Genomic DNA, 24,174 nt, shown 5'->3' with positions numbered 1-24,174 from the left:
GGTCGGATCCTGACTGTCTCATCCGTCCACTTGAAGACGTCCTACGGGGAGTCGAAGAAGTGAGTCTTGGAATTGAAAACCACTCGAAGGCGGGCTGGATACAGCAACGAATATTGGATCTTTAGGCCGCGCAGTTTGGCCTTCGCATCCAGAAAAGAGCGTCGCTGCTGCTGCACCTGCCTGGTGTTGTCCGGGAAGATCATGATCCTGTGGCTGTCGAACAGCAACGTTTCTTTAGCCCTCGCCTCAAGGAGTATGGTGTCTCTGTCGTGGAAGTTTAGGATTTTTGCGATGACTGGCCGAGGCCGTTCCCCCACCAGCGGTTTCTGTGCCAATGCCCTATGCGCGCGCTCCACCACAAAGCAGCGCGACAAAGCGTCCGGAGGAAGCCAGCTCTCCAGCAACTGCGTCAGGAAGGCGTCCATGGGCCCCTTCTCGCAATCTTCCGGAAAACCTACGAAGCGCAGGTTATTCCGTCACGCTCGCCCCTCCGCGTCCTCCACACGAAGAGCCAGCCCCTTCTGGATCTTCTCCATCTCCATCACTTTCCGCTTTAAATCGCCAACGTCTCCCTCCACTCCCGTGATCCTGGTCTCGGTCTCCGTGATGCGAGCAACAGCATTGCGGAGGTCTTGGCGCAACAACATTACATCGGCACCCACCGCACCAATTTTGGCATCTAACATGTCTCTGGACTGCGTGATGGCCGCCATCAGAGCCGCGTTGTCAGGTCCGGTGTTCTGGCCACCCCCGGCAGCCCCCGAGCCCCCACTGGGACCGGTGAATTTGTCGATTGGCCCCTGCTTGGCGGGGTTCGTGCCACCTCTGCCTCTGGTCATGGTCCGGATAATTGTATTGGGCCGCCCAGTGTCTTTGGTAGTCTCTCCGCACACTGTCACCCAAGAGCAGCCTCCACCCGGGGTGAGGCCCAGGACCCGGTATCCCGCAGGGCGCTTCACCACACCCGCCTGTCACCACCAGGCACGGTCACTGTGCCCGTTCCAGACAGTTAATGGCCTCTTGCAACCTCCAGGCCCCAACAGCAAATGAGCCCGGCTCCTCACCCTCGGGGCTCCACCAGTGTTCTGTGGCCATGTAGAACTCCGCCGCCGTGGGTGGTGGGTACAACCAAACGCCGGGACCCGGGCGCCCAGGCGACGCTGCTTCTCTGGACCCTCCCGGTCACTCAAGCTAGGCACAGCGCCGGGGGGGGGAGGGCAGACGCAGCAGCTCCACCGGCCGTTCTCTAGCAAGGCGGGAAGACGAGGCGCCCCCAACAATGGCGCGGGCAAATCTCCGGACCAGCTACCCCCACGGGTCACCGCACGGGGTCCACAGCATCAGGACGTGCCCCCTCTCCGCCGGCACACCGGCGCCTGCCCGGCCGCCGCTCCGTCTCCGGCAGCCCAGGGGGACCCGACCAGTCCCGGGGTCCACGGAGCCCTCCTTCAGCGCCCCCTCCTCACCGCCTCCAGTAGTGTCCGGCGGGAGCTCTAAGGAGCCACGTCCGCCATTGTCGCCCCCTACCAAATTGAAGTTTGAGTGTGACTTTATTTTATTTTTATTTTTGGCTCCAACTGAGTTTCATGGCTTTCAAGGTTCTCAGTGCAATAATCACAACTTATACAAGTTTAGAGGACCTTTTTGAACGAAATCATATTGATTCTAGAAAAAAAAAACTGAAGTGACCACTTTAGTATAAAAGACCCTCACTCCCTACTACAAATTAGAGGAGAATTCCTTCCAAGCTGAGTCCTGCATGCTGAATCTTTGACTCGCAGCGGTCTGACATACCTTGCCGGCTGTCATCCTACATGCAGAGTCTTTCATTATAAACCACCAGGTGAGGGGGCTGGTTCCGCCCTGGGGGTTTCTTGGCTACAGATACACATAGATATATGCATATAAACCTACACATCCAGATTAGGGTAGGTATATTTAGGCAAATTACTTAGGGCGCGCATTTTAGGAATATGTAAGTGCTAATATTTTTATCTGAACTGCTTCTGTTCATTTTATTAGAACTATGGTAGAAATGTATCTACTATTTACTATATTGGTACTAACAATCTCTATTGCAGGTTTCTGTCTCCTGATTGTTGCAGCCCATATGTTTTACATAAGACTACCGCTGGACCAATAAATTGTTACTGAAATGTCCTGATCTTCCCCCTGCTTGAATATTAAGGTATCCAAGAAATCCTGGAGTTTTCAAGGAATTGAACCTTTGAGTGACGTTATTAAGTCCAATCATGCGTCAAGCTCGGCACCTTCATGGTATAAATATGCCTACATTTGCCCGAACTAACACACGGTGGTTCTTGGAGCAGATCGACTAACTACTTTCCAGACGCCCTGCAGCAGCAAGTGCCGAAGGAAGCCGACCCTCCAGCAGATGCACTGAGAGACGCTGTTTCTTCTCTTGCCGAGAAATCCAGCTCCAGTATTTCCAGCTTACCCTTGCGGGTATCTGGGAGATCGACTCCTGAGAGAGAGATACAAGACCTCCTTCATTCTAAAACAAAGTACGGAGCTGATTAGACCCTTAGAGAATTCTTGATTAGACTCTTGGCAGATTCTAGGCAAAGAATACTAAACTTAAAACTACTCCTAAACCTATTTCTTCCCTTGTGCTAGGCTTAGGTCAGGTACATCGGGGTAGGCGTGTTTTAGAAGCAACAGTTGAGTACTTTTAGCCATCTCTTTTATCATTGGATGTATTTTATGCATTTTATCTATTTAAAGCAACTTATGGCTTAGAAACCATATCATTCTTTTACAGTACTACTTTATAATACTGTTTGTATTATATGCCTTGTACTTTATACCCAGCATTTCTGTTGTAGCGGTACATTTCTCATGCTTGAGATAGAAGACTGTTCAATAAATACCTTTTATTGAAAACGCCTGTCTCTCTAGTTTCTCAGCAACTCTGGTGAAACTAAGTAAACACGATTGACTGAGTAAAATAGTTATCTATTGTTTCCACGATTCTGAAGATTGATTTCTTATTCTTGGGAAACAAAGTTGTCATGTTATATGGTTATCAGAAACGAATCCCCTCTTGTACTTTCGAGAAAGTTTCTAGGGACCTCTGAGCTAGCTGGCACACACATAATTAAGTCTAATATATTCGGCAGAGACCTAGTTGACCGTAGTCCTACGTCTAAGCTGCAGTATATATTATTACAATGCGTAGAGCCTATTGGGAATATAGGAACTACACTACATGGCGCCCAACGTTTGGTAAGGCGATAATTTAACGCTAGATACTAGAGTAACTCTGTAGTTCTTTTCACACAGACCCCTTTTTCCCGTAAAAACTCCAAAAGACGTCTGGAGTGGGTGAATGGATAATATCCGCCAAAACTGAGTAGGACGAAAAATCCTATGCATTAGTTTTTTGGTTTGTTCAACGTTGAAGGATACAGTGTTCCAAAATATTGTGCAGCTAATCTTTGTTTCCTTGAAACTTGTTCTGCAAACTCTTCAATAAGTAAAATAATGGATACTGACGAAGAATTAGCTGCAGCAGCAGCTCATGCAATCTTAGATGACGCTGAAATCCTAGAAAATGATTCAGATGCTATACTGCTCCCGTTAAATGTAAGGAAAAGTATAACTTACAAACTGATAAATAATTGAGTATCAGCAAGAGGAGGCAGAGTAATCTTTGTCATAGAAGCACATGAATATCGGCAGACAGAGGTATTCTATTCATGGATTCAGTTTCCAGCAGCAAATGCAGGAACACAAGAGTTTCACTACTACAAAGTAGCGGAACCTCCAGAGGAATACGTTCCTTTCGAGGACATTGAAATTCCATTAACTTACCAAGAGCATCAGCTCTGGTTTAACCACATGGATGCTACAGCAATTCATCCTCTGTGCTGCAGATCCATTATTTCCATTGTTCATGACGAGCTCAGCTCGTCATGAGCACACAAGCAGTGTACTGCATGACGAGCTGAGCTCGTCATGAGCCTGGAAGGGGTTAAAGGCGCCCTAAAACATGAAAATCACATTACCAGGCTCGGTCCACTAGGTAGACCTGGAGCTACATGGCCGGTACTAGCCAGCTATACACCACATCCAGACATTGAAAGGATATCAGATGCAGAATTATTAGCTCAGCTAAAACAATTAATTAAAATACATAGCCAATTGGTTCAATATGTCATGCGGACATTAACAGTCTAACCAGCTGTAAAAATTCAACAGCACACCCCTCACCAGGGGAACACAAATAAAATAACACCACAGACTATACAATCGGTCATTGGAAAGTTGCCTGCCAAAAGGGAACAAATTCCGTTTTGGTTAGCACAAAAAATTACTCAAATAGAGGCAGTATTTCCTGATAGTACACCTCATGAGAAAAACAGGATTCTGACAATCTTTTTACCTATGGGGATTGCACCACACGTAGAGGATTGTGAAACTTGGGGCACAGTCTTTGCTTCAATCTACACTAAAACACATGGTGTTCCGTCCATGGCGGTAATACCAGATGTTCTAAGACAGATTCAAAATGAATACGGTCCAGAACCGGCTTTAAATCTTGGTATGAAATTACTGAAAGATTTCAAACAGGTCTCGGCTATCCTATTAGCCAACATTAGAGGTGAAGCAGCATCAGTGGCAATCCGCCTGAATTTAAAAGAAACAGACATTACTGAGCAACCATATGAGCTTACTAGAATCATTGAAAAATCGTACGAAGAATTAGGTAGAGATAGTTTGGGTGGGAAACCACTAAAGCCACAATTAACAGAAAATCCTGAAAAAGTTTTTATTAAAAACAATCTCACTACTCCTAGAAAGAAGTGGGAAAATAATAAACAGACACTTCCTAGAGAAAAGCGTTCTCAGTCCAGAGGAAGGTCTCCCCAACGGACAGTTAGATCTCCTGAACGGGGAGGAAGTTCTCCCCAACGGGAGCCCTCTGAAAAAAGCTATAACCTTAGAAATAGGGATACTTTAAGAAAACCTGATAAATATCAAGATAATGACACGTCCCTCTCGATCTTTTCAGACTTCTTTGCAGAAATCAGAAAGAAGAGGACGGTCAGAACACAAAGAAGAACGTGTCAAGTCCAAAGACAAAGAACCCGTTCACCACAGTAAAAAAGCTAAATTTTCAAAGAAGAAGGTAGCAAGCATAAAAATTAAACATGCCGAGGATTCTGAGGACACAACTCAAGAACGGGGAATTGGCTCAGACAATGCTAGACAGCGCAGCAGAAGTGACCATAGCTCGCAAGATCCTGATGGATCCTGATGGATCATCTGGAGACAGTGGACTTGAATGAATACATTCAAGTTGAAACTGCCGACACCAGGGTTAGTTGACCCCACAAGTTATATGAAATAACGCTCCGGATGGAGGGGGACATAACTAGAAAAACAAAAGCTCTCTTTTGGGACAAGCTTTCCAAAGGTAATGACATACTTCTAGCTGAAAAAAGACTTGCCACCTGTTGTTGTTAGGGAGTGCTCGCACGGCGAAGAAATGATTATGCCAGCCTTCTCAAATCACATTCCAATTCATAAAAAATATACATATGCAAGGAAATGGGCTGTAGCTCAAGCTCCAGCATTATATAAAAATCACGTAGGTTGGGATGAGGACTCTCCTCACCACAAAATACAGTTAAAAAACCAACCTACTGCTCAGAGACAGTTCCCTGTTAAACAGGAAGCTAAAAAACAAGTCAGGGAGATTTTAAATCAACTTGAATATCAAGGGGTGATTGAAACATGCACCTCATCTATGAACAATCCTTTGTTTCCTGTCTCCAAACCAGACAATTCATATTGTCTAGTTTTGGATTACAGACACCTAAACTCCTGTTGTAAAACATTTGCAGTACAAAATGCACATAGTGCTGCACTGATGAATAACATCGTGCGCAAAAAATATAAAACCACATTGAACATTTCAAATGGGTTTTTCTGTCAAAACATTGCACCAGAAAGCAGGTATTTGACCGCTTTCTCAATATTGGGGTCACAGCGGCAATTTTGCCGTCTCCCACAGGGATTCAAGAATAGTCCAGGGTTATTTTCAGCCAGAGTAACTGAGTTACTACAAATGTACGACGATGAGGCATTATCTTATGTCGATGACATCTATCTTACAGATGCCGATTTGGATGTACACTTGAAAAGAGTGAACACCATAATACTTGGGTTTGCTACTGAAGGGTATAAATTCAATTTTAAGAAATCACGAATTGCCCACCTCAATGTCCTATTTTTAGGGTACGAGTTATCAAGTGAAGGCAAAAGCCTGGCAGCAAACTTTCTTGAGAAATGTGCGCTGCTTCAACCTCCAAAAACACTGAAAAACCTACAGTCAATTCTAGGTTCCTGAATTTCGGTAGAACTTACGTTTTGAATTATGCAGAGAGGGTTAAACCTCTCTATGAACTAATCAAACCGGATTTCAAACAAACTAATTGGACTCAAGCACACACAGAAATTCTGCATTCAGTCCAAACAGACATGTTAGCTAAAAAACAGTTACAGACACGCGAAAATGTTCGCAATCTGGTGATCCGTGTCATCCCAGGAAAATGCGGATTCACATACCTGACGTTTAATGAAGGTGAAAAGGTACCAATCGCTTACAAATCACACTTGTACACACAAGCTGAAATGAAATTCTCATCAACAGAAAAAATTCTGACAGCGGTTCAAACTGCAGTAGCAAAAGCGAGAGCTCTCGCACAGGGTAAACGTATAATGATCGTTACACCTGTACCTGCCTTAGAAGCAGTGACAAGAGCTAACATTCCCAATGCAAAAGCTTTACATCCGAGATGGATTCAAGGGTTAACTCTATTGCTGCAACAGACATTGATACCATTTTGACACTAATTTAAAGACACAAGAATTTCTCCAATACGAATATGAATGTCCTCTGCTGACTGAAATTCTGTCTCTGGAAAATCTGTATAATCTATACAGACGGATCAGCACAACCCGCTATTGGGGGTAAACAAGCCTACAGTGCTGAGTGCGCGATTGTTAAAGGTCGCTGGCGCGATGGCAAATTCAGACCTATGGTCACTAAAACTCAATCACTCGGGGACTGTTCAGCTCGGCGAGCTGAACTACAGGCTTTCAAGATGGCGCTTGAAAATACCGATCGCGAATTCCCCACACTAATAGTGTGCGATTCGTATTACTGCGTACAATCTTACAAAGAGTATCTGCAGAACTGGGTTCAGAACGATTTCAAAGACGCAAAAGGTGGCACAATAAAGCATAAAATGCTTTGAGAACAAGTAGTTCTTTTACAGGAAGAACTACAAAAGACTCACGTGATTCATACACTGAGTCATCAACGTGATGGCGTTCACGTTGCAGGGAATTCATTGGCTGATGAAGCCGCGAAGGCAGCTGTGCAAACAGCTTCCGTAGCTACAATAAAACGCTCGACAAGAGCAATAGATGGTGAAACGCTATTAGCAGTAAAAGCCTCAATGGAAGGCAATCATGCAGCGTTACCTATGAACTATCCACTCACATATACATACATAATTGATGCAAACTCCGTTCCTTTTGCTCGAATCCCTGGAGTGGGGGAAAGAGTGATTCCAAACACTTGTAACAGCTACCTGACCGGAGGAGAGGTCCGTTTTGCCGTTTTGTTGCCAATTCAAAGAGGAGAAGCGCTTTGTGTCCCTGAGTGCCTGGAGCCCCGTAGCGCTAGCTGGTAGCGCTTCACACCACCTCTCGCGTTTCCCGGGAAACGCTCGTAGTAGGGGGCCAGGCTGCAACACAGGAGGCAGGAAACTACAACCCCCACAGGTCACCTGGGCCAGGAGCACCTCCCCGCCATGCCCCCCTCAGCTAGGTGAAATTCGGCATCAGTGCCGCGTGCCACGGCACGCGAGCGGGACGCCCGGACGAAGCCCGGACAAAGGGCGGACAGTCTGGGACAGTCCGGCACTGGTCGGTACTGGACTGGGCCAGGAACGCTGCCCAACATATTATTTGTGAGTTGCCACCTTCGATTACACCCTCCGCTGCAATTATTGATATTTATCTCTGTCCAACCTCACTTTTAACATGCTACCTATTTGTTATATTGCACGGTGCCACTTGTGGGAAACTAGTCTTACAATCACTCAAAATGTCTAAATCTAAAACACCCCAAGCTGTTAATACTCTTGATAATTACCTAGTTCAGGTTGTTGCGAAAATAAATAATGATAGGAGATCCTCCTTGGGCTTGAGCCCCTCCCCCTCATTTCCATCATTAGAAAATATGCCTACTGACATACCTGATCTTGATATCAGCAATGAGGTTACCCAGCAGTCCACCTATGAGAGTAACTCACTAACCCAGCTAATAGTAGCCTTAGCTGAGCCAGATGCTGATAATATACTCGACGAAGAATTAGTATTACTAGAAGATGAGCACCCAGCACCAGTACCAGCACCGAGAGCTGCTAAGGGTGGGGATAAGAGTCTCCCAAAACGGAATGGGCTCCGTTCAGGTAAAAAACGCCCGGATACCTCTCCACCTAAAAGGGTTGGAGAGGATGAGAGGGGCATTCTTGGAGGGAAGTTATTATTGGACGAAGATCAATTTAAGAGATTAGTAAATGCCCTAGACACCAAAATTAAGAACATAACTAAACCTCTTTTGACCAAAATCGACCATCTCACTGTAGAGGTGAACAGGTTAGGGGGACTCCTGCAAAAAACACTACAGGAAGTGGCAAATATCCCCAAACAAGAGACGCTTAGAGTTGAGAAAAAAGAAACTCAGACAGCGCGTAGGTTAGAACCCATGGTTAATATACCCCCTATTTCCACGTTGAGCAATGACCTGGGAGGGGGGGCTACTGGGGGACTGGGTGCAAACAGCGGGGCTCATGAAGAGCTGGGGCCAAGGGATAGGCTCATAGACTGCAACACAGAGAAGGGATCAGTAGAATTAATTGTAGAGGCTTCTCCTCTAGTATTGGTTCTTGCTAATGTCCCTCATTTGGAACCTGGGCAAGGAGAGAATTCAACTTCTCTGATAAACAAATCATTGCATTGGCTTTCATATAATATGGCCCTTTCTCCAGGGGGAATGGACCAGTTGGCACAAGAGGTAGTAAAGGCAAGAAGAGTAGAATGGATCGGGGGTGGTAATAAAAAATTCAGAGGGGATTGTGTGGTGTTACATCTCTCTGACCCTGAAGTGCTGCCAAATATTTTGGCTAACATATATCCTCCCCAGCGTAGATCTACTGAGATAGTTCCTTTAACATTAGACTTTTTTTATGCTAGGAAAGGTAATACCTTAAATCCCACAGTATTGAGAACAAAATGGAATACTGTGGTAAGGAGGGGAAAGTCCTTTGGTATAAAAAGTAATTGGGGTATGCCCTTGGAAAACAGATTTTCTGCCCTATCGGATCTAAATGAGTGTGACTGACTGAATGGGATGGAGGGTGCTGCCCAAGATCGTATAGGCAGTACGCTATCTGGTGAGATTGACACTATTGAGAAGAGAGTAACTAAACATAGTTCGTTCGCTGTCATCAAACCCCATGATGGGAGTATATATCCACGGAATAGGATTGAGATTAGCACTACTGGGTATTCGGATCCTACTATTTGTTACCTTGATAATAGTAGGGCAACTAGCCTCTCACCAAACCTGTCCCAACCTCCCCACAGTCAAAAAGTACTGCTATCACAAGAGAGGGTGGGCCCAGCCAAGGATGGTCTTAAACTCCTATAATGGAATCTGGCTGGTATTTTGAGCAAATTAGAGTCCCCAGAATGGTGCGATTTTATTGAGCTCCATGATGTAATCATGCTGCAGGAAACTTGGGAAGTGCTCCCTGTTTATCGGCAAGGGTTCCTAAATTTCTTTACCCCCGCAAAAAAGAATCCTAAAGGGCGGCCCTCAGGGGGGTTAATTATATGGGTGCGCCAATCATTACAATGTACTATAAGAGCAAGACCAGCCAACAGCTGTGATATATTGCCAATTGTGATCACTTGGGCTGATGGTCACAAGATGGCCCTTTTCAATATCTATGCTAGGGGAGTAGTGGGGGGTAAAGCTTCAGAGGTGGTAGCTGCACTAGATAATGATCTGGAACTCCTCCCACCGCACATTACAGTTTTGGTGGGGGGAGACATGAATACCACATTTGAACCATTGGGCCAGGAGGATAGTAAAATGTCCCAAGAGGAGGATGCAAAATGGGGAGTTCCTCAACTAGATTTGCCCTCGGTAAAGAAATGGACCGAGGTGGCAGTACAGTTAAAGAGCATGTGTCTGGCCAGGGGCCTGAGGGCAGCAAATGGACGTACCCCGTCTGTCCAACGGAGGGCCCATACTTTTGACAATATAAGGGCAAGTAGTCGGATAGATTACATCCTTGTAGATGTCAGAGACTGGCATATGTTAGTGGACATGAGGGTTACATCCAGATTAGAGAGTGATCACAACCCGTTGTGCTTGCTCTTCCAACTAAACCAAGGAGTAATAGCGCCAATCTCGGGAAAGGGTATTACGCCCCTGGACATTGTCTCTTCTAATAACCAACGCCATGTTAAGTGGGCAACACTGCTAGATAAGCCAGAGAAAATGCAAGATTTAATGGTGGCAGTGGCGAACGAGGTTAGTAGTTTGCAGGATCATTGTAATGAGCCCAATTTTAACAAACTAATTGAAGAGTCACACCCCAATTTTTTTTCAAAATTACAGGGGTTTTTCTTAAAGCAAGTTAAGCAAAAAAAGGGTATAAGGCTTTACCAAGTAATTATAGACCCATCAGCCTTATCGATTTGGCACAAAAACTGATGGGCAGGATGATACAAAATAAAATACAAGCCTGGATAGATGATAAGGATGTTCTTTCCCCGTACCAAGCTGGTTTCCGCCCCCTAACTAGCTCAATTGACCAGGTATTTCATTTTTAACTCTTTACTGGAAAAATGTGACCTTGGCACATGGCCCATTGTATGCCGTTTTTGTCGACCTAAGGTCAGCATTTGACCTAGTGCCTCAACAAAAACTATGGACTGTCCTTAGCGAGCTTGGTATCAGGCCAGAATTACTGACATTGTTAGTCCGAATGCACGAAAGCAACTACGCCAGGATTCGGTGGGGGACCCAGGGCGAGGTCACTGATTCTTTCCCCGTAGAGCGTGGGGTGAGACAGGGTTGTGTCCTGGCTCCCACCTGATTTTCTCTCTATATTAATGGAGTAGTGGACTACCTCAAGAAATCACCAACTGATGCCCCAATACTTGGAGGGGTGCGGGTCCCAGTATTAATGTTTGCTGACGACACGCCTCTGGTCTCGCGAACCCCTAGTGGCTTACAAAAGACAATCGATGCATTTGGTGATTTCTGTCGGATTCGGGGCTTAGAACTTAACACGACAAAGACCAAGTTCATGAATATGAATCCTGCTAAACAATTTAAGGGCACTATACATTTTAATGGGGCAGCACTAGAACAGGTGGATGCTTTCACGTACCTTGGTATTTCCTTGCAGGGCAACATGAAGTGGAAATCTCATATTGATTCTGTGGTCTTAAAGTTCAATCAGCTCTCTGGGGCCATAGCACTGAAACATAAATCTTCTCTAACTGCACCCATCCATCCAGTGATGGAGATTTATGGTATGAAAGTGCTGGGTGCATGCCTTTATGGAGCAGAACTGTGGGGTTTTGCTAATGTTAGTGCGTTGTCAACTGCGGAGAATAAATTCTTACGTCGGCTCATAGGAGTCCCGCAGAGCACTCCGTTGATCCCACTCCTATATGACCTAGGGAGGAAAAAGATAGAGGATCTGGCTCGGTTGCGACCATTGCTATTCTGGAGGCGCATAAAGACAACACCGGAACTGGGCCAATATGCATCCGCACTCATGGACATTATCAGTTCAGACCGGTTCCATAAAATAACTTGTCTCAACTAAATCAGGAACTTGCTGCAAAAACTGCATCTAGACCACCTATGGTCAACCACTGACCCTACAGCCTTTCCATCTAAGATGTTGTTAAAGAAAATGTATTGGGACATGGTACACCACTCTGCTTTGATTTCCAATCAACCCTCTATGTTGACATTCCAGTATCTGGAGACTAAATTATCCCCAACTTGCGAACAATATTGGGACTTGATTACAAAACCCTTGGATAGAAAGCTGTATTTTCAGTTCAGAGTTGGTTGCCTACCTCTAAATGATTTCACTTTAAAATGGTCACCTAATAACGTTAATACGTGTTGCCATTGCAAGGTCCATGCTGAGGACATCCCACACTTCTTGTTTGCTTGCCCCCTTTATGCCGCACCAAGAAGTAGATGGCTAAAACCAGTGTGCAAGAATTTGGGGATAAGAAGATACCAAGAAGCACTTAGAATCTTAAGATCAAATTGCTCCCCTTGTCTTGCAATTGCCCTAGCTAAATATTTGGGCTGGGCATGGATCATACGCACCCGCACTTTAACTTTAATGAAAAGTGATTAATGAACAGTATTATGTTTTTAGCTGGTCTTATTATCTGTGATCTAGGTACAATGACTATGTACTTTTAGCCGTAAAATTCATTTTTAAAACATGAATTCGCCAGCATTTTGTATTTAATGTGTATTTTAATTGTTGTAACTTAGCATAGTATTTATTCATGTTTAGATTATGGTGAAAATGCTTTTATGACAATGCTGTTGAATAAAGCTTTGAAACTTGAACTTGACTTGATTCCAAACAGGAAGAGGAGAGCTTACTTGATTCAAGAAGCACATATGGGAGAGGGTCTGAAACACGATGGGATCTTGGAATCTTTAAAAGAATTAGAAGAGATGTACTGGTGGCCAGGAATGAGCGTCCAAGCTTATGAATTTGGAATAAACTGTGATACTTGTTACAGTTATCATAGCCTTTATGACCACCAGTCACCAGACTACAGAGTAGCCAGCCCAGTTCAGATACCGTTGTTAGTCAGCATTAGACTATCTACACGCAAAAGTCACAATAGAGGAATGCGATCCCACAACTACTAGGACAAGTTTCATTTGGATGTGGCCCCAGTGCTCGGCTGACGCCAGAACTGTTATAAAGGATTTGCGAGTCTTTATCGGCACATACGCAATTGGCACGCTACATTCTGACCAGGGTCCTGCATTTAGCTCTACGGCTTACAAAGAGGCCATGGTCAGCTTGGGCGTTGCATTGCGGTATTCTAGTCCCTTCCATCCCGAGGGTAATGCGGTAGTGGAAAGAAAAAATTGTGACATAAAGCAATCCATAACAGCCAAGGTATTAGGTTCGGGTGACGGGTGGGTCAAACATCTAATAAGTGTCCAACGTAGTCTTAATAATCTGCCAAGAAATTCTCTGGGTGGAGTCACTCCGTATGAACTAATGTTTGGTACTAGAATGATTATCGGGGACCTCGATAGTCAGACTTCAGTGGTAGAACAAAAACCCTTTGATATCAAAGATCGTTTGGCTGTTTTACAGGACTTAAATGAAACAAGAAGAAGTCTGAGTAATACAATACAGAAACAAACGACCGCTGAAGGAAAAACACCTGCCCCAGCAAGACCTGGCTGGATTCCAAAGATTGGGGATCTAGTGAGAGAGAAAATTGCGGTAAAAAAGGAATTTGATCCATCTTATAGAAAAGCCGTACCTGTCTTGGCAATACACGGAACAAGATCAATAGTACTACTGCCCCTTGCTGGTAAAAGGGAGAACAGAGTTGTGTCAATCGACCGGGTAAAACTACAATCATGTGGCCAATAATAAATAGTAGGCCCAGTGGACTCCCGAGAAGTAGCAGACGTCCAAATCTTGCTACAATCCAAGAGGTTCAAACTGAAAGACTTATCACATTTGATAAACCTGCAGTAAGAAAAGAAGGACTATGCAACAAAGCGATGGAACTTATGCCTTTGGATACCCAAATAACAGTTCGTTAAGGCACACCTATCTACAATGATGTGACATCTGACTACATAGATATGGAAAAAAGAGAAAAGGCTCCAGTGACTTCGAATAATCTTGAAGCTATCCCTACAATTGACAGAACTCCTTCTGGCTATGTCATAAACTTTAATACCTTTTCAGAAGATCCCAGTGAAATTGAAGAAATGCCAGGAAAAATAAAAACATACAAAGAACAGTTAACAGAACTCTTTCATCAACTTGGAAAAACATATCTGGTTTCACCATGGGTTGAATTTAGGATTGGGTTAGGTGCATTTTTTCTCCTGCTCTGGCTCATACTTGTGTTAAGCCTGGGAAGGATGATAGATGGAAAATATAGTTCTATGGACACAGCAAGTCAGAAAATCAACTTGGTCCTGACACCTCACAAATCACCTCATCGTAAAAAAAGAGACCTGTCATCAGTGAAAATTACAGCCGTACCTGTACCTGGTGGTATAGCATGGGACACTACTGACCATGACATTTATGGCCTGGCGGAACTGCTGAAGGTCGTCTCTGTACTCTGTTTGAGTTTGCGCCTTGGAATTGGGACTTATCAACTTACTGAATTTCTATCATGTCTTTGATTACATGGTGTCAGCCAGCTGCATTTTTTCTTTAAAGTATTGTTTCCTCTATTAAGGGTTTCAAGCTCTTTTTCTTTTGCTCGGGATTATATCTGAACATTTGATGGTTTACCCTCTCTCTTTTTCTTTCACTTTGCACATGATTTCCTGTACTACCTGCACACGGTTTTAATAGGGTGTGTTTCATATATCATATTTTTTCAAACCTTTGCTATAATCTCTCACTTCTTTCTATTCTGGTTTCTCTTATTCCAGCAATTTTTATCATGATTAATGGCCATATTTACGGTGTGTCTTACTGTCCCCGCAGATTTTGTCTTCCGACTGAACATTATGAATTGAAGCGGCAGCCCTGAATCGAACTGTCTACATTCATTGTATTGATTATTTTGTTCTGATTAGTTACAGAAGAGATTATTTATAACTATTTGCGCCCTGACGAAGGATTGGTTAATATCGGTCCTGTTCCGAAACGCGCGTCGGCGCTTTGTTCTGTTTTGTTCCCTGCTATATTTGTGTTACTTGTCTCTTATGGTGTATATATATAACTTTTATTAATTGTCTGTATATATTGTGAATTGGTATGACTGATGATGGTTTGGATGGGTGTGATTGGTGGTTGCTATAAGGGTATGAGAGGGTTGTGTCGCATATAACTTGATATGTAAATAGAATTTGTACATACATTTATGTCATTATGATTGCTGAATCTATGAATGAAAATTTCAAAAAATAATAATAAATAGATTTGTTTTTCAAATAATTTTTCTGTGTGGGACTGTGACACTCTTTATAGATGAGAGCTTGTTGCCTCCAATATATATCTAGATTTAGGGGAGGTTTTCCAGTGTATTTGATTACTTTTTTTTTTCCCTGCCTCCTCCCCTAATATCTGAATCCAGGGACCCTCGTGTGTTTTTGATTGGAACTGCTGAAGATTCCACACCAATTCAAGGTTTCTTTAAGTGACTTTGCATCACCCAGCAAATTCAGTGATGATTGGGACTGTGAAGCTGTTAATAACATGATGTCTGATTTAGAAATGTCAGCAAAATTCACAGAACATGAATACTTACAAGGTTCATCAGATTATGAACAAATGTATTGTTTTAATCACTATGGTCATCATTATTTGCATAAATCTGCTAACCCTAGATATGTTTTTACTTATAATCAATGGGAACATTGTCCAACGCCAGCAAAAGGCAGCTCGAAAACATTTTATGTGAAATTTCAATACTTCTCAGGGTATAATGTTACCAATCCAGAAACGTTTTATTTTAGAAATGAAAATAAGACAGGAATGAAAACAATGTTGACCAACACTAAACAAATTTATTCTGCAAACTTTTATGCTCAAATGTCTACATTGGGTTTTGACTTTTGGAACGACAACATTGAGACGAAGACCGTCTGGGGTACAAAAGATTGGCAGGTGCAAAGTTTAGAAGCATTATTCAGAGCCTGCATAATACCAGAACAAATAATGTTCTTGAATTACACTGTTCAGCAAACATCTTGTCTTGGCATTGCTAAGATAAAAGATTAAAACAAACCGTCTATACCTAATCCCATACCTGACAGTAATAACAATACTGATAAGGACTTAAACGTCTTCCACATTTTAAAACAAAACAGAACTGATCTTGATTGGAAAAGATGGTTATTCTGGCCCACAGACACTAATAACTGTCAAGATAGATTCCTGAACAAAATACAAGGTTTCAAAATGAACAGGCCAGATCCAAGATACTCCCAGAGACAACATCCAGGGATAGTAACTACTTATAGTGTAGGTAAGCTATGCCTTGAATGGCTACAGACATCTACAGTCTCGGAGATTAAACAACACTTATCTTTACTTAAAGAAGGCAATGATTTACGAGATTTCTTACTGGGACCTCGCAAACCACGTCAAAAACGTTTCATATACGCCAGTATATACGCTGGGTACAACGAAGCTTGGAAAGTAACGCAAATGGAAACTGCAGAAAAGATACGAAAAATTGATCGTATTAATTTAGAGAAAAGTCTCTGTAGTGGACAATGGGTTAACAACTCTGTCCTCCAGAATGTATTCTTTGGACAACATTGTATCTTCTGCCATTGACATAATAGAGAAGGACTTGCTAATGCTACAACATGGCCAGTCCCAATTACATTCTATCATGCAGTTAGGCTGGACGTTGCAAAATCTGCGTTCAGGCTACGTGCCTTGGCGTCTAATCAACACAACGTCATTGTTTTCTTTATTTAACCCTACAAATAAACAAATCTCTTTGGCACAAAAAGGAGCAGACTATACGGTGCTGAACATTAAAAAACTGGAAAGGTTGCCATTGACAGTTTCTGAGAAACCTGTCTCTGAATGGATCATTCATGGCACCATAACAATACCAGTGACGATTTTCCAATTTCAGTATTGTCTACAGCATATACCAGCGGGCCTGTATGAAAGGTTCGGTAAAGAATACATTAAGTCAACCTGACTTCACCTTACACACACAAATGTTGGAATAAGGGAACAGAGGTATTCCTTAGTGGTAATAATTGTAAAAATCACTAAGTGGTACACTTTTGTGCCAAGGTATTAATTTACATGGAGCCTGCGATGGTTCTGCAAATAACCTCTCATTCCACCTGCACGGAACTCTCTCCACAGTAATAGAACCGATTTTCAGACAGCTATCCAATGGCAGCTAAGTTTTACTGAATGATCACAGCTGCTGTGGCATGTTGCCAGAAAAACTTTATCTCGTTAGTGTGTCCTCCAGGGTTACTTGTTGTATGCAAATATTGTATCCAAGGAGCAAGTCAGACAGAGGGACGGCGTTATGGCCTTCACTGAATATCTCTTCTATAAGGATTGATACTTTAAGCAGAATGAAAGCCATTCTTTTGCAAAAAATTGTGCCACTGACCTTGTCTACAGAAATGTATGATCTGCAAGTCGCAAGGACTTCAGCAGAGATACATGCCGTATTATCAACAAATTGTGCTACGCATTTTGTAGAAATGTTGAGCCAAATCTTAAACATGTCTGATACCAGCAGAATCGCACATGTATTTAAGACAATTTTTTCAGGACTGTTAGCACCGTTTGAAGCAGTCCTCGGCATTTTTCCAAATTTCGTACAATCTGTGTTCGGCAGACTACCTCTCATCTTGGGACTCGTAGCTGGGATACTATTTTTTTTTCTCCTGCTTCGATATGGCAAGTCCGGCAAACAACGATACCCAGATATCCATGGAAGAATCCCTCCGTGCAATGAGGTATCGTGAGCAGATAACACAGATTCTCGGCTTGGCTCATTTAAGAGACCTGAACACCACATGGTTTCTTTCATTCAGACCAATCTGGCGAGATTGCATCTTACCTGTTCTGCGATGCCTGCTTTGCGGAGAAGAATGCGTGTTATACATCTGTCTTACACTTCCATCAGTACTGCCATCGGATGTTAACGCTTTGCTAGGTCCCTTAACGGCTCATGCATCGTGTTGTCCCCAACGGCTGCCAATTCTGATGACGGCATTCATTGAGGTCTCACCGGCAATTCCAGCTGATGGTGAGATACGAGAAACTACAGGCATACAGGTAACATCAGCTGCTGACGTTGCTAATGCTTCCTATGCTGACGGCAATGATCCACACCTATGCGCATTTGATCTGCTTGATCAAGTAGTTCCACTTTCACCTACAACGGTAGACGGCTTCTTTGCCAGCCTCGATGATCTGATGTTTTCTCCTGACTCTGAAAATAACTTTTGATAATATTGACACAGTGTTCCCTGAACTCTGCAATTCAACCTTCATTTTTCAAAACAAACCCTCCGACTTACAAACTTTTCTACAAATGCAACTTTTGAACTTTTTCCAAATTGAGAAATTCTTTTGGGGGACACGGAGTATTCTGCTTAAAGTAGAACTATTCATAGACAACAAGATTTCTTTATAGAACTTCCTACTGACAATAATTTGGCCTAGCCATCATAACACAATGGTTCCAAATATTATGCTATGGAATGGTCTCAATTTAATTTTTCTTTTCTGTACAGACTTAAGAGACATTTCATGAATGTATATTTTCGTTTTGCTTTGTAAATATTTGAAGGTATGCTTTCTTATTAGCTCATACAGTGTACTTTCACTTTTGTTTTTTCATGTAAACAAGCCTTTTCAAATGCAAATTCATATTTTGGGTGGGATCAGTGCTTATAGGTCTAGTCTTACTAAGCTTAAGATCGTGGAGTGGGTGTTGTAAACAAATCTAGGACCCTAGTGTAACTTTTCCCGATTCATGCCCTTATATAGGTATACTTTACTCTATCCTTATATAGGCATAGAAATCATTACCATATTTGGCCTGAACCTTACAGGCCAAATTCGGCAAGGCTGCTTCCACGAAGTTCCGAGAATTCACAACTATTTCTTGGAAAAACCCGCCTTCAGCAGCTAGGATCTTCCCCCTGCTTGAATATAAAGTTATCCAAGAAATCCTGTAATCCTGGAGTTTTCTGGGAATTGAACCTTTGAGTGACGTTATTAAGTGCAATCATGCGTCAACCTCGGCACCTTCATGGTATAAATATGCCTACATTTGCCCGAACTAACATACGGTGGTTCTTGGAGCAGATCGACTAACTACTTGCCCGACGCCCTGCAGCAGCAAGTGCCGAAGTAAGCCGACCCTTCAGCAGACGCACTGAGGGACGCTGTTTCTTCTCTTGCCGAGAAATCCAGCTCCGGTGTTTCCAGCTTACCCTTGCGGGTATCTGGGAGATCGAGTCCTGAGAGAGAGATACAAGACCTGCTTCATTCTAAATCAAGGTACGGAGCGGATTAGACCCTTAGAGAATTCTTGATTAGACTCTTGGCAGATTCTAGGCAAAGAATACTAAACTTAAAACTACTCCTAAACGTATTTCTTCCCTTGTGCTAGGCTTAGGTCAGGTACATCGGGGTAGGTGTATTTTAGAAGCACCAGTTGAGTACTTTTAGCCATCTCTTTTATAATTGTATTTATTTTATGCATTTTATCTATTTAAAGCAACTTATGGCTTAGAAACCATATCATTCTTTTACAGTACTACTTTATAATACTGTTTGTATTATATGCCCTGTACTTTATAGCCAGCATTTCTATTGTAGCAGTACATTTCTCTTGCTTGAGATAGAAGACTGTTCAATAAATACCTTTTATTGAAAACGCCCGTCTCTCTAATTTCTCAGCAACTCTGGTGAAACTAGGTATACACGATTGACTGAGTAAAATAGTTATCTATTGTTTCCACGACTCTGAAGATTGATTTCTTATTCTTGGGAAACAAAGTTGTCATGTTATATAGTTGTCAGAAACTAATCCCTTCTTGTACTTTCAAGAAAGTTTCTAGTGACCTCTGAGCTAGCTGGCACACACATAATTAAATCTAATATATTCGGCAGAGACCTAGTTGACCTTAGTTGGAGTGACCCGAGAAGAACAAAAAGCCGGATCAGTCATGAGCGACGCGAAGTCACACAGATCTCTGCAGGTTGCGCTTAACCCACTGAGCTACCTTCTCGAAGGTGAACCATTAGTGCCATATTATCTGCCATTGTGGCTATGCAGCTCCAGGTGATTGGAGGGGGCAGGGACATGCGCACACCCCGCCGCCCTTCTCACCCCCTCCTTCTTTCTTCCCTTCCTCTCACCCCTTGACGGACACGCAAAGCCCGTCGGTGCGCATGGTCACATGTGCTGCCTTTGGGGGAGGGGGCTGTCCTCTTGCATCGCTCTGCTCAGATTGCATGTCCGCTGTATAATAGGAGCTGTGTGCTCTCCTCCGGTGTGGACGGTGTGTGCTCCACCCTGATGTGGATGGTGTAGTTATTTATTTATTTATTTTTACAATTTATACAGTGCGAACAAATGCCCGTAGGCGTCTCGGCGCCCCTGTTGTGGGCGGTGTGTGCTCTCCCCTGGTGAGGATGGTGTTTGCACTCTCCTGCTGTGGACGGTATGTGCTCTCCCCTGGTGTGGACTTTGTGTCCTGTCTCCTTGTGTGGACAGTGTGTGCTCTCTCCTGGTGTAGAAGGTGTGTGCTCTCCCCTGATGCTCTCCCCCGATGTGGACGATGTGTGCTTTCCCCTAGTGTGGATTGTGTGTGCTCTCCCCTGATGTGGATAGTGTGTGCTCTCTTCTGGTATGTGCTTTCCATCTGACTCCGTGAACTGTGCACGCAGCGTGCAATATTGTGACAATACATCAAGTGTGTACTCACACAGCCACAATGTGGAAATGTGTATTCACTTTGAGTAATAACAAGTGTAGTGTGCTTTTTTCGGCACGTAACATGAACAAATCTCCCCATCAAAAGGTGGAAACTGGGTGTAAGTGTTCAACCCACGCTGTAATAATATGAAGTATATTATCTGTGCGATAACACTGAAGACGTATTTTCTTTCTGTAAACACAAAAGGGTTCAGCACTATACAGCAAATCATGACAATTCAACATCAGTGTTCAAGAAACAGTGAGCACACAGAAAGATATCCAAATCCCAGATGAGTGTTTCTTAAAACGATTTCTCTTTATTTCTTATTTTCACAAAGGCGAAGATCATAGCCAACGCGTTTCGTCTCCCAAAGAGACTTCTTCAGGGCTATTGAAAAAATACATACAAGTACAGTTTTAAAAAGGTGTTTTCAAACTTACAAGAACACAATCAATACATTTAAAAGAAAACTCACATATTTACATAGATTGTCAAGGACTTGACTGTATTTGTGATAATAAAAATATGTACACCTTTGAGCTGTATATAGGCCTATATACATTGAATCTCATCAGGGACAATTGCATGAGAGAGTGCTACAGTATTATTGGCATTATAATGGACAATTAACAGATTGAATCGCAAAATCAGTGTTGGTTGTTAAGCAATTATGATAAATATCATACCTTCACAAAGTGACAGAGTATATTCATGGGGACGTTTGGACAATTCAGATACTTGGAAATCCAGTTTTCGGTAGACTTCTATGAAATGGACAATGTCTAAAATAATAATGTATGATTGATAAGACAATGTCTATTCCTATCCATTAGGTTTACTTGTACGTATATATCATTTGTACAGGATCTAAGGTTAATTATATTAATTTTGAAGATAAAGGAAAAACTATTTTTTTAGATGCCTTTCATATATAAATATACAAATAAGAGATCTCTATAGACAACAGCAGATTCCAAAGAGACCTTTATAACTTACTATACGGTATTATATAATCCAAAAGTAGTTATACCGCCAGAGATAAAACTGAATTTCTTGTATGTCCATGAGGACTACTAATGGCACAGGTTAACAATCTAAGCTAAATTTATTAGCAATGTTTTAAAAAATGAACCCATATTTTCTGTGTAACCATGATTGATTCACTAAATTTAAATACCAGTGATGTGATTGAGCATGAGATATATTGTAATGACAATTATACTGTCGGCGATAAGGCTATAGTTCTTCATAACTGCTCTCATAAGATAAATGCAGACATTAGTGCTGACCCATCTTTTTTCATTATAAGCAACATGGCCACGAATGTGGCACGAAATAGTTTTATCCAATGAAACTCATGGACACCCTATATAGTAATGTATGTGTCCTCAACAATTATCTCTGGTGTAGTGCTGGTTGACACATTTACTTTCAACGGAAAATAATGCTATCTAGAAATCTAGAATATTCGAAGAAATAAGGGGGGGTCCATGTTTTTAACAACAATGATATCATGTACAATTCCCGAATTCTCCGCAAATCAAAATATGCAGCCCCTGTTTTTCCTGCCAATTAAAAACGTTTGTCCAACAATTTTATTCGATATTATGCTTTAGCAGCGGCCATCTTGGATACCCCACGTCTACTGTTTATAATGCGGGTTATCAATTTGAAGGTGGCTCCTACATGTCTCGACTAGTGACATCATGAAAGCAGCGGCTAAATGAACAACTTCGTATCTGATAGCTCGTTGCAGATAAAACACGAAGCTCCTATTAACGAACAATGTTAAATTCACTGCAAATGAAGATATAAGACTCCTATTCTTCCTGTGGTGACAGGCAACAGTAACGGCCAACTTAACTACTTGCTAAATATTAGTGCAGGATATCAAATTAGAGATGGCTAATTCAACTAGTAACATCATGAGCGTGGTCGCTATGAAACCATATTGTTTTATATATCGAAAAATTTGTATGTATTAAAATCCAATCATTTTTAACCCCTTCGGGGCTAATGACGAGCTGGGCTCGTCATGGCGTGCACCGGTCGAGCGCGGATGACAAGGCCAGCTCGTCATCAGCCCCACCCTCGGGGAAAGCGCTGGCGCTCCCCCCAAGGGTCTCCGATCTTCGTTGTTTTGCTGGGGGCGGCGGCGGAAGACCTTCCGCTAGCGCCCCTGCCCCCCCCATGGGAATCTCTGATGACCTTCCGCTAGCGCCCCTGCCCCCCCCATGGGAATCTCTGATGACGTCAGCGCGCACAGCGCGCGCTGACATCATCAGGGATTCCCAGCGCTCGGAAGGCCATTTGCTTCCTGCGCGCTTGGAAAGAAGGTGGGTTTCTCGTGCCTGGTGGGTGTTTGGGGGCAGCGAAGAGGCATCAGGGGAGAGGAAAGAGATTTTCCTCTCCCCGATGTCTCTTTGCAGGGCATTTCTGCCTCACGATCGCGCACAGCGTCGGGATCGTGCGGCGGAAATGCCCCCACTTGCACCAGGGATTTAATTTTAGTTTATAGGAAGCGACCCCTTGGGCAAGGGTCGCTTCCAGGCGGGGTGCGACTATGTTTTCGTTTTTCTGCCCCCCCTGGGGGCAAATCGGCCCGTTTTTTGGCCGTTTTGCCCCCAGGGGGGGCAGAAATTCCCCACTAGCACCAGGGTTGTTTTTTGTTTACGTTTTTCTGTCCCCCCTGGGGGCAAATCAGCCCGTTTTTTTGCCGTTTTGCCCCCAAGGGGGACAGAAAATGCCCACTAGCACCAGGGATTTTGTTTTTAGCTTTTATGAAGCGACCCCTTGGGCAAGGGTCGCTTCCAGGTGGCCTCACACTTAACTTTTTGGTTTTCTGCCCCCCCCCTGGGGGCACATCGAACCATTTTTCGGCCGATTTGCCCCCAGGGGGGGCATAAATTTCCCACTAGCACCAGGGATTTTTGTTGGGGCAATGTGTTTGTTTTGGGAAGCGACCCCTTGGGTAAGGGTCGCTTCCAGGTGGCCATGATTGTGTTTTTGTTTTTCTGTCCACCCTGGGGGCAAATCGGCCCGTTTTTTTTGCCGTTTTGCCCCCAGGGTGGGCAGAAAATGCCCACTAGCACCAGGGAATTTAAATTTAGTTTTTAGGAAGCGACCCGTTGGGCAAGGAGCAGTGCTTGGCTGGCGGTGTGTGTGGAGTGGCGCTTGGCTGGATGGTGTGCATGCAGTGGTACTTGGCTGTCTGTGCACGGAGTGCTGCTTTGCTGGCGGTGTGTGTGGAGTGGTGCTTGGCTGGATGGTGTGCGTGGAGTGGTACTTGGTTGTCTGTGCACGGAGTGGTGTTTGGCTGGTGGTGTGTGTGGAGTGGTGTTTGGCTGGCGGTGTGTGTGGAGTGG

This window comes from Lissotriton helveticus, chromosome 1_1, assembly GCF_964261635.1.
Source record: "Lissotriton helveticus chromosome 1_1, aLisHel1.1, whole genome shotgun sequence".
In the NCBI taxonomy this organism is placed as follows: domain Eukaryota; kingdom Metazoa; phylum Chordata; class Amphibia; order Caudata; family Salamandridae; genus Lissotriton; species Lissotriton helveticus.
This window is presented reverse-complemented; position numbering follows the sequence as displayed.